This window comes from Nomia melanderi, chromosome 1, assembly GCF_051020985.1.
Source record: "Nomia melanderi isolate GNS246 chromosome 1, iyNomMela1, whole genome shotgun sequence".
Taxonomy (NCBI): domain Eukaryota; kingdom Metazoa; phylum Arthropoda; class Insecta; order Hymenoptera; family Halictidae; genus Nomia; species Nomia melanderi.
In genome coordinates this window covers 13,725,185-13,738,169 of record NC_134999.1, presented here as the reverse complement: position 1 = coordinate 13,738,169, position 12,985 = coordinate 13,725,185, and the positions used below count along the sequence as shown (strand labels likewise).

At 34.3% G+C, this 12,985-nt stretch overlaps 1 long non-coding RNA gene across 1 annotated transcript in view; it reads left to right on the top strand.

Annotated features, from left to right (window-relative positions):
* The window catches only part of LOC143174416 (uncharacterized), a 204,670-nt gene extending 193,811 nt beyond the window's left edge, over nt 1-10,859 (top strand). Inside the window, exons 3-4 of the long non-coding RNA XR_012998328.1 lie at nt 5,986-6,217; nt 10,778-10,859. This is a non-coding gene — a long non-coding RNA (uncharacterized LOC143174416). The remainder of the gene's footprint in view (nt 1-5,985; nt 6,218-10,777) is intronic.
* The last annotated feature ends 2,126 nt before the right edge of the window (nt 10,860-12,985 follow it).

Sequence of the window (12,985 nt, the reverse complement as noted above, 5' to 3'; positions counted from 1 at the left end):
TTGACAGGATTTGTGTAATCGAAAGGCGATGTATTTAATCGATCGTTCATCCGCTGCGGCAGAACTCTGTGTGTACACTAGTTTCACGTCTAGCTCAGTCGTAGCGTAAAAGCTAACGATGTGGATGTGCGTCGCACGCCTGACGCGCGAGGAAATGCGGTATTCTGTGCAGAGAATGCATCAGGTGCAGCCGAGGTTTTGTGTGCGTTGTGCATCGACGGTTTATTAGTGCCGGACGAAAAGTCACACTGTCCAGTCGCACATTACGTATTAAACGTTAAACAGTTTTCCGTTAGAATCGTTGCATTCTTTAATCGTTTTGTTGACGCAACATTACGTGGTAATAAAAATATGTAGTAACATAAGAAAATATAACGTTAGAATTATTAATTAAGAATTTTAATTGTTGAATAATTATGGCAAGTTCTGCTAAAGCGATAATCTTCATCTTGAAGATTTAAATGGAGAAATGAACAATTCATTGATAGTTTCTCATTGATCAGTTTCGTACGAATCTGCAAAGCAAAAACATTGGAAATCTCCGATTAATGATATTCCTCTGATAACTGTTGAACTTTCCACGTTCTAATTAAACTTTAACGAATGCGAGAAAGTTTGGTAAACTAAAAATCCACTCTGCTTGATACTATGTTATTTAATTATTGAATATCTTTGTGATACTCTAAAAAGGTTAATCTATGTTAATCTCAAAACTTCTTTTGATATTCTATTTTGTACTCAATTTTACTAATAGTTTACAAACTATTTAATTATTACAATAGAATATCCTGTATTTAAATCTAGTATTGACATTTTTTAATAATAGAATGATCACATTTTAATTCTAAATTTCATTTTTCTGGCGTTATTAATCACGTATCTACAACTTTTCTTTATTCTTCTTCAGTGAACGAACGAATATATCTTACGAGCAGTATTTTTATTGAATTGTTAGATGCAATTGAGGCATTTCGGCAACTAATTTGCAGACCACCCGGTACATACCCACGGGCTGGTAGATTTCTCGATTTAACTCTATTATCTTGCCACCAGCAAGGCGGTCTTGTTCGTCGCAAGTTAGTTAACGAACTGTCACCCACGCATTGTGACATTTAATCTCGCGCTACGCCTTTCTCAGAGCGACACACGGCTATTGGTTTAATACGTATCGTGCTTAATCGCATTTGAAAGCGATCGATTAGCAGCTGTGATCGCTAGGATTATTGTTAAATCGAATGTACGAGAAACATTCTGAATTAATAAACAAAATCTGACACATTGGGTATGAAAAATTGTTCGTGGCGGACTGTTCGTATTAGATTAATAAATTGTATCGATAAAGCTCGATTATACGAAATTTTATAGGAAAAAGCTAAAATTCGATGAGGATATCAAAATTACAAAATTATAATTAGAGTAGATTCAAATTCTTCACACATTCACGATTTACACAATTATTTATTTAACTTTCCATGTCAAAACATATACAGATAAATTATTCCTTTCGAAGATAACTGTAAATGAAAACTCCAGCTATATTCATAGAGAATAATTAAATCTTATAAATAAATATCAAACTTTATTTGTACAAGAAAATCTTGTTAATATATAATTGTATTATCTTGCGAAAACAGTTCGTATTCTTAAATTCAAAATATATACATCAATTATATATTAATTAGTTATTCCATTGTCAAGTAAAAGAATTATCAATAATGTTCAAAGTTCTCTTATACAAGAGCAAAGGAAAATAATTTCTAATATGCACTTCTATCTCTAATATGCCAAACAATTGTCATTTTGTCATGAATAATACTAGCAGTAATAATAGTTTATTTCCGTCGCGTCTATTCCGAGCAATAGAACCACTTCATTCCGAAGATTCTCGATACTCATTGTACATGCAAATCAGTCCGATGCATGAGTGCCACGCGGTCTGGCCAAAAGGAATTTAATGGATGACATCTCCATTGGCTGTTCACTGTACAAACGTGACGGACTAAAGCCGTCGCTGAAGAGAATAATGATGTACGACAAAAAATAGGTTATTTCAACAGTGTACTGCGAAAAACCCTTGAAATGTGAGATAGGCCATCGTTATCCTTCCACAAACTGTTCTCTGCGCGAAGGTGGATCCTCCCTGTGTTTAATGAAATAAAAAAGAAAAAAGAGACGAAAGAACGATTACCATTAAACGAGGAAAAGTTAAATAAACTACGGAAATGTTCTCGTTACACACATAATAATGAACTGCACAGTTTCGAACATCGAGCACACAATTTGCATATCAATTTCATTTTATCTTAACCCATTGCACTCGAATGATTTTTCGCTAGATTTATTTATCGATTTCTAACGAGATATTAATGGTACTTATTTCGATTAAAATAAATACAAGCAACATAAGAATGCAAGGGAAAGGATTATTCTGTTTCAACGTTTCGTTTGTAATTAGACTCGATAAACTTTGATATCGAATATCGAACATTATAATTTTTTTACCAAAAATAATGAAAATAATTTTGTCAAATAAAATGGCAACTGTGAGTCGCCTCTTGAATGAAAAGGGTTAATACTCGAATTAATGTCCGTTATATTTAATGTGTCACGTGTATTTTTTCTCCAAAGTTTAGCTACGTACAACTTGAAAGTGAGACGGAAGACATGAACGTTGTGAAAACGTTGTTTGCTAGCTTCTAAAGAAAATAATGGCCGCTATAATGAACTCGTTCCCATTTCCAGTTGCTACGGTGAGGCGAGTAAGGAACGGGCGAAGTTTCATGTAAGTACGAAACATGAAATTTTTCGGAATGACATAATGATTACGATTTTTATTGGAAATCTGAAACTCAGTATTTTGGAACAACATACTCTTGACTGTTATTCGTATATTGTTTTACTGAAACAGGTGTGGAATTATTAATTTTCAATGCAAATTTTTATGTACTCGGCACGTGTTATTTATTACTTTTGGAGGAAATTGCGTCGCGAATAAATTTCTTGTTAAACAATAAATAATTTTTATATAAAAATCATTTATCTGGTACAAAGATTTTCATAGTTCGACATCAAAATAGAATATTTCCTTCTTGATTATTTATTTAGAATATTACCAATGTCCATACTATCAATTTCATAATCCCCGTTCTGTATAAATAAGAAAATTCTATTAAAATTGTAAAACTAAATCAGTTAAATAAACTGCAAACGTACAAGGAGAAAGAATTAAGTATTTTCTTAGAAAACATTCCTGTATCATCAAGGCTTCCATGTGCATAGAAGAAACGACAGTAATTTTATTAAATTACTCTATAGCGTAGAATTCAAGATTATCGCATCGCGTATTCAACATTAAAACTTAATACACGCTGAGCTTTGGATTAATGCAATTATTATATCCAGGATTAGTCCCAGTGGAGTTATTCCCGCCATTTTCTCTCATTCTCTCACCACTGCCGTTTTTTCCCTGGCTCGTAGACTTTCATTAATCTGGTCTTTACTATACTTGTTCATAAACGTGATGTTACGATACCAGTATTTATCCGATTTCTCACTCAGAATCACGTGACTATGTACAGTATCGTATTATTAACGTATTTTAATTTCGCATGGAATTTGTTGCGTCAATTCAAGAAATGTGTATGATCTTTATTTCATATACAAAAGTATATTGACCAAAGTATACAAATAAAATATAATAATAATAAATAATTTATCTAAAAAGTGATTCGACGATTGAACTAGCTGTATAAAAATACGTAATACTTCAATATATATTTTTAAATCATTACTAATACTTTTTAATACTTTATTCGATGTTTCCTTATCAGTACTAGAATGTTAATATAATATTTATAGATTAATATTCTTGTTATTTAATAGAATATTTTCAGATCAGTATTTTTATTGTTTAAAAAAAAATATTGAAACCAAAATATTTGCCTCGCACAGGTACACTCGACGATGTAATATAACGCAATCTGAACAATGCATGTTATCAAATTTTTTTTTTTAGAGAAATACTTTTTGCAAAAGTGTCTATATATTTTTACGAAAAAAGGAAGTATTCCGTTAACATGCTAAAACAATAATGCCCGTAACAGTCAACGGTGCAGTGAAATTCACGCAGCGTGTCCCTTCCGCCGTGAACTGACGTGCTTGCAAAAACAACGCGACTTCGGGACCTTTCGCACTGACCAAAATTGAATTTACGTTGGCTCGATTCACAGCGACATAGGACATCGTATACGTCGCTCCCTGCTGGACCTGGCAGAATTTTCTTTTTTCGCCAGCTTTAATCTAACGTCGATACAGAACACGAAACAATATCTAACTTGATTCCACTAACAGTTTTTACTAACATTTGCAACCAGTTAAAAAGTATAAAAAACAAATTCTAATCATCTGTTGATTTTATTTCCTAATTCCTGATATTTTCGACCACTAATTTCCTATTCGTCGATACAGTTATACATGATCGATAAAAACTATAAATAGAACACATAGTTTAAGAGTCTACTTGTCCATGTGCCATCCTGTTAGACATCAAATCTCTAAAGTACTGCTAGATCATTCACCCAATTTCCTGTTAGTGTTATTTCCTAATTTCTGATATTTTCGTTCACTAATTTTCTATTCGTCTATACAATTATACATAACCGATCAAAACTGTAAAATTGTAGACTAGAAGGACATCTCTTAGCTTAATCTTGCCACTTTGCTGTTCCGCTAGACATCAAGTGATCTGCCAACAGTACGTCGAAGACACGTAGCAAATAGCGAACAGATATATTAGCCACTTGTAATAAGCGTTGCAGCGGTATTAGATGCTTAAGCTGGACATGCTGGAATGGAGGTCGAAGTTTATTTATAAAGCGGAAGTTTGGGACAACGGTGGCTACGTTAAGCTCTTTAGCCGGATAAACTTTCCAGACTCCTGCATCGCCATTGATTGTGGCCCAGAGCCAAGACCTCCTTATCCTACATAATATTTTACGAGCGTCGACTTTGTTTTGCACCCGGAAGACCCAGAGGGAAGGGCGCGGAAAACGTTTCCGTGGCGAGTGAACAGGCAACCAAGAATGAAACGCAGATTCTTTTATCTATAGCCCTCTCCACCTTTAACCGAAGGCGAAACGATTCAACCTGGATGACGGAACATTTGTTTTTATAGCGCTGTATTTCTACTAAGCACTCAATTCCACGTAAAAACGACACGCTTGTTAACTGTGTTTAACACTATATTGGTTTATGGAACGCGTCAACACGGCGGTTATTGAATTTTATAAACATTGTTCGGTACATATTTGCATCGGTTTTGATTGGTGCATACACTAATTGTCAACGTTTGAACCCCTACTTTCTAAGATCTAAATTAAATGAACTTCTCTAGGAACAATAGAAAAAACTGTACAACAAATGTCTGCAAACCTTATAGTTAAAAAATAATCCAAAACTCTATATTACGAATATATACTTATTATCTTAATATCAGCTTCTGTATAGATTATCAAAATTAATCTTAATAAAAATTATCAAGTTTAAATATACCGAAGCAGAACTTTGTGTATTTAATTTAGAAGAAATATTAGCAATATGTTATTAAATGAATTTGCTCGCATGTTTTAATTGAAGTAAAGAAAATTTCAACATCTATCTATATCGAAATTAACGGAAATATTGCATAAAGCCATTTTTTCACTGTTTTGCGTAATAATGAATTTTATATGACTGTGTATAAAGTACTCGAGCCCGTGGAGTTAAATAATTCATGCTTCCCAAACTGGCCATTTATCAGGTCAATATACTTTCATTATTCATTATCGTTCAACGGAGGTTTGATATGAATTTTAATATGATAGTCAATTTCCTTCCTCCGCTTATCGACGACGTAAAATCAACCCTTCCTGTCGAAAATCATGACGCTAGTGCCTAAGTAATCTCCCGATCTATATGAATACTAAAAATTTCATTGAAATCCTACAGGGAACAATTTTTAAGCTGTTGACGGATCGGGGAAGCAAGCACGACGACACGAGACTGAAGTGGCTTACACGGGAGAACCAATATTAAATTTCTATCTGAACTCGCAAAATTTGGATTACGATCGCTGAAAAACTTTCAAGAAGTCAAAATTAAATCTGGAAACTGCCGATTGGATTTAAGAGCTATGTTAGCACGATGTTTCCGTGATCTCTAACTTGGATGATGGAACTGGGTCAGTACTGAAGTTTGTTGTGATAGTACATAGGAACTTACAGCGAATAGATTTAATATAATATTTTTTAACGAAGTACACAAGTAAGTAATATTTATGTGTCATAATATATAATATATTATAATATATAAGTAAACTATAAATCATAATTAAGAGATTCAGAAATAATTCAAAAACTTATAAAACTGTGAGTATTATACTTATAACTAAAAGATATAAAAGAAGTTATAGAATACAATATTTTGTTCACTGAAATTGCTATATGATCGATGAAACAAAAATAATATTTGATGAACTTTTGTTTGGTGCGTGGGTTTCCGGTACAGTTGCCCTTGTTTCACGGGTCAAAAATGCCAGATATGAAATATATATATATGTATACACGTATACGCGTGAATGTGCGATTCGTCGTCGCCATTGTCCTGCTATTCATCGTCGCCACATTGTCGCGGTATGTGTGCTCAACGATAAATTCGATGCGTCCACATGCGGTCATAGCAGTTCGCAAAGGAGACAGGAAATAAAACTGTGTAGCTTTGATTTTGCCCCGTTTATTTTTATCAACGTACAACAAATCAAAAAAAATTACACGAGGGTGTTATAACTATTAGTCCAATAGAGAAAACCATTTTGCGTAAAAAAGATAAGTGAGAAGCACAGAATAAAATCGGTTCATTTGACACCCTGTTCGTGAGAAAACAACTAATTATCGTTTTGCTCCATACGTTTTTCGAAAGATAGACAAATTTGGTAAAATGGCATGCATATAAAACTAATCAAGCGTTTCGAAATTAAAATTTGAAAACATTTAAAAACTGAGACTAGTCAATTTGACCTATTTATAAGGATAGGCTTTGAGTTATCGTCTCCCTTTCAGTTGTACTGCTAATTAACTCGTTAACGATGATATTGGCATCAGTAAACAAATCTCCAGAAATAGGATAATTTTCGTCTCTAAAACTGATGATCTTTCTTTCTTAATTCTCTTACTCTTTGTCTGCTTTTTTCTTTTTTATCCATAAAAGATGGTGTTCTATAATTGAATCTAAATTCGACATATGTACTCAAGAGAATATCTTTCGTGTTTATATTCATTAAAAATCGATCTATGGTTTTGTTAACCGTTCATTAGAACCTAACAACGCATGCTATACAAGATATTGATTTTTTCCTACAAGTCACTCTAGAACGCGCGTGCTACGAAGAACATTACAAAACTACAAAATCCACGTGCACGTTAAAGAGATTTCCTATTTCCATCTATAAAACTACAAAAACCTTGTATCGGTTCTCCCTATAATTTCTTTCTAAACCCTGATCGACCTAACTACTTTCTTAATAATTTATTAAAAGTAAAAGAAATTTTCAGTCTTATTCCATGCCAACGTCTGCTCTATAATCATTAGTACTAGAAAAATAATACGTAATTTCAATTCAAACAAATTGAATAACATCGATATTTATTAAATTCTATTTAAAGGGTTAAATATACAATTTTCATAATACCACGACCTATAACTCTCGAATACCTTCTATTAACTAAACTGGAGCAGTTCGAACTCTATCATAAAACCTAACGCGAGAACTATCAACACTAAAACTACTAAACGAGTCCAAATGACCCATGATTTCTTCGTTTTCCAATTATTAAACAGATAACAGATGCTTCTCTAAAAAATTATTCAAAAAATTGATTTAGCAATACGCAAACTGAATTATAAATCAATTGAAGTCTCGATAGGTGCACTCTTGAAGTTTCTACAGAGGATGTTCAATAATTCAATTTAACCCTTTGCACTCGAGAGGCGACTCTCAAGCGTTTGATTGAACGCAGCAAAATTCTGAAATTGATAATACAACATGGAAGGATGAATATCAGCACGTGAAACATAGACATAAAAGAATTCTGCCGAATTTAGGCAAGATGTTTTTTCACGTAAGCTCCAAGTAATTAACATTCCGCCAGAAAATGATGCACGTTTATAGTGAAAAATATTGTCGAGTGCAAAGAGTTAACTGCTCGGTAAGTTTAGTGTTAACACACTTATAGGATAACATAATAATTCGACGTTTATTTCGTTCCCGTATAAATGCATTTATCGGAATCAAAGGTTAGCAATCCGCCTCTCCTTTGCTATGCTTTCGCGCTCGGACAGGTTAGTTTGGCCTGTATCTCCCCTATTCCTGATAGCGGCCGACCTTTTCGTGGTTGACAGCCGCACTTTAGGCAAAAGATGATTTCCTCTTCTCGGTTAGCTTTAAACGCGGTAGAGCGCGTAAAGCCCCGTTCCCTGGGCCGAGCTTAGCTCGCGTTCCTTTGACTCACGCTACATTTACCGACAACGGACGAACACCACGGGCCGAGCTGGCGTAAGTACTGGCTACGGTTCCCATGGATCGGCCGGCCACAAGCTAGACTCCCCGGGCAATGTCCTCGCCGCAATGGATTTAACAATCCTCTCAATGAGTCTGAGCACTTCTTACCGTGCCATACGTGCCATTAGACGGCTGCTCGCAAGCAGTGTTAATCGATACAAAATGAAACGCTATTGAGTGAAATCCCTTTAACACGTTAAGCGCCATGTCAGTCACCGATGACGGTCACTGACGCTTCCGAGTTATTTGAAAACAATCGTATCACGCAAGATGACCGATGTCGAATGAAGATGTTTAATAATGCAACGAAGGTGATAATAGTGCACTACAAGGAGTTCAACGCGAAATAATTAATAATTGTCCATACATTTCTTCACTGCAAAAGAATCACTCTACGAAAAAACCAAGATTTTCGTGGCGCTCAACGTGTTAACCCCTGCTTCTCTTATATTAAGTGTCTCACGGTGAACATTTTCAACGGAATTCGACAAATCTGAATGTTATTTATTTATTTTTCATGAAAAACTTGTTAATCCGACTCATATTATATTGAGTCAGTCTCGCGAAGTTTTCATCCGAATTCGAGAAGTCCGAATGTTATTTACTTATTTTTGAAATATATAAAGTGTTACTTGATTATTGTCGATCTTTAACCTTTGAAGTTATTCTTTTCGTTTCCTATTAAATTCTGAACGATTAAGTCATTTTATCGAGCACGGTTGTAAGAGAAATCATAGAAAGGATTAATCCGTTCAGATCCAAGTTCGTACGAAATCAGCACTAAGAAATTGAAATAAATTTCGATGAACATGAATCCTGGGTTTAAATAATTTTAGAACAAATGTAAGATACTTTTCAGCTTGAATTAACTTCGAAAACAGTTAATTACGTTGCAGAAACGATACTGTATTACGCGGTACACGTAATAGCGAAAAAGTGGCCGAGAGTAAACATCATACGGTCAGAAGAGTCAAGCTACCTTCAATTCAGCTTCGCCGCATGAACCAGATTACGGCGACGGTGCAATTTATCCAGCTCGTAACCCCCTGCTAGTGGTTTGCGCGCTTCTTATTTTACCATGAAGGTATAGATGAAAGCTGGGAATACTTTATAGTTCAGTGTCCAGTTTTAAACAACGGTAAATATAGTATTTGCAATGGGCTAGTCCCACTGGATCGGTTTGAATGATCGATGTGAGTTCCATAATAGTTGAGAGTGAAATTCGTGCTCAGGAAATTGTGTTTATATTTTAAAATTAATATTTTAGTACATTATTTTATTAATATTTTACTTATATTATGTAATATAATTTTATTATAATTTTAACAGTATAAATAGTTATGATAATTACCTGTGCAATATTTGTGGAGGCTGTCCATAAATCATTGTCATATCTTCAGTTCGTTACATCAATTTGTGTGCTACAGTTATACAAGTCTAATCATGATTACTATAATGAGGATTCCAAAATGGTTGGGGGACTATCAACGTTTCATTCCTTAATTATCGTTAAAAGTTCAAATATCCGAGTAAAATACGTAAATAGATTTATGAGTTAAAATACTACATACATTGTAATCAATAATAAAGTTTAATGATAATCTTCAAATCACTGTTTTACTTTCAAAAACATTCTCACCGTATAATTTCTCGAAATTTGAATATTGCATTGTTAATTCAAAGGATTAGCTGGCACTGAATTTATTATAGTTCACAAGCTTCTAAATCTGAACAGCATCTCATTAATATGAATTTATGATAAGCAGCACACTTGTACCACGAGGATATCTCCTGTTTTCCAAATCATGTATATTGTTTTGCATGGCTAGTAATCTCATTTTTCAGCATCCTCTTGCTTTCTGAAATTAAATATCAAAAGGTGTCTTAAAAATGAGTGGAACCTAAAAAATTAGAGGTACGCAAGAACCCGATGATCGAGATAGAAAATAATAATTAAAAGATAAACAGTAGGATGAAAGATATTTATTGCCGACGTATTTTTATATATTCTTTTGTATATTTGCATATTTAATTTAAATTTTGCGGCTTATAGACGGAAAATGTAATTTAAATTTTCCGAATTATAGAAGGAAAATATAATTTAAATTACACTTCAATGTTCCGCCTACAAAAATATGATTCGCTTATTATCTTTGCTGCATATTTCATCGTTTATCATTTCAGAAATTCCGGGCACCCGATCAGACTCAATATTTTTGGATTTTCGCACACGTCTAACGAAAATGTATGGAAGGACACGTATGTGCAGACCGGTTTGCATCGCGCAGGAACCGTAAACACATTTGGAGCCTCCGCGAGTAGGTGGCAAATGCAACCGATGTTGCAGTAACTACGATAAATCTACTTCAGGGCTGGGGTTCGATGTTGCTGGCAGACCGACCGAAGAATGGACGCGGTATAAACTCGGCAGGCTACTTCACGTCGAACCTGACGCTAACAACACAGCTGTGGAATCGAAAATTGCCAGTAAAATACTATGAATTCCGACCTACCATAATACATTTAAATTCGACACGCTGCAACGTATTTAATGTGTACAACATTAGAAAATCATACATAACGCGACGTTCAAATAATTTTCAAAATGATTCGAAATAAAGGGAAAAAATGAATAAATATGAAGACTTATCCGACAAGATAAATATAACAGGATAGGTTGTCACATTAAAGACAATTATTCAAGTTTCAGTTTATTATTATTAAGGGTACCGTAGTAATGATGATAACGTGATAAAAACATTATGTGATTTTATTAAGATTTTTATTATAAAGCACTAAGAAATCGTGTTTATGTTTCATTACACTTGTTAGAAACGTTTATTATAATTATATGCGCTTCAGCAGCGAAAACAATTTGATTAAATCAACTATGAAGAAATGTATCAAGCAAATGGAATATTAGATAAATATATTATATCATGCACACGTGCATAGAAAGGAAACAATACGATTATATTGTGGACAATATAAAATTGTTAAAAATATCCATGCGTGAAGGTTTCATCCATTATTAAGTGAATATCGTTGAAAAATGATGTTATCCTTGTAATAAGATAGCACTGACGTTGAAGCTCGCTAACAAGATCATCCATTGTGTCCATCGACGTAAATGCCGTCAGAAATTCTGACCGCGGATTTCAAAAGTTCCCAATATCATGGAATAACGCAGTGCAGGATGATTCTGCTTTTCTCATCGCGGTGCATATAAATCACAAGTGCCATCTACTTGTAGATTCAGTCCGTAATGTTGCCGACGTCGTTAAAAATACGACAGCTATTAACGTTAAACCTAAGTAAAAATGAAAAATATCATTTTCATTTTCGATAAAATTCATACGGCACGCTATGCACAACTTACGTCAGTTATAACTGTAATAATGCTTCATTATGTTTTATTTATGAAGTAATTGGAAAACCAACCACTCATTTTCGAGTCAATCCGAAATAAAGCTTGAAATGCGATTTGAAATGGAATGTTACGTTTGTGTTGACAATATTTCACCGTTGAACTAAAAACTAAAATTTCTCTGAATAAATTACTGGGACTCAGAAATTATGGTTGAATGTAAAATCTTAATTTAGATTACTAAAATGGTAATCGGAAGATAACATTCATTTTCTTCTCAGCATAAATAAAATAAATTAATATTCAGCCTTTTGTTGGATGAATATTTCTATCAAGTTGTACAGTATAGAGCTAAACATATGGTGCTTATATTTTTCTTTACATTACGTGAATATTATGAAGTTCTTTCAATAACAACGAAATATATGTTTCGATCCCAACGTTATATAAATATACAACCAGAATTCATTTGCACAAGATTGCAGTTTTTGAAATGAAAATCATTTTGTATAGCAAGAACTACTTAGCAATTGTAACCTTAACACATCGGTAACCTTCAATCTTCGTTATGTAAGTAATTTTGTGATTTTGCCCACACGTGCCCGCACTGTGCGATACTCAGTGGTGATAAGTGGAAGAGATCTCCGTGACCGTATTCGCAAACAGAAACCAGAAATATCGATCGTCGGGGGAACAAGGTCCACCCCTGAAAGAAATTTGCTTCGGTCAAGTTTGGATCCTATACCTTCGCGGCCGCTGATACGTAGTGTCTCTCGTCGGGGCTATTTCATTTCAGCACGCGTATCGGCCGGGGATCGGCACTTTCATTGTATCGCGTGGCGTCCGCGTTGTCCGGCATACACGGCCAGCCGTGCACGCGAAAAGCAATCTGGGAAGCAGATTGTAGATTTCAGTGGCCGACACGTTTCTTCGTTGGTCCGATCCAAAAAGCAATTACTTTCGAAACATGACGGACACACGCGCTCCATTATAATCCGCGCGACACCGGTAGACTTTTTATTCGC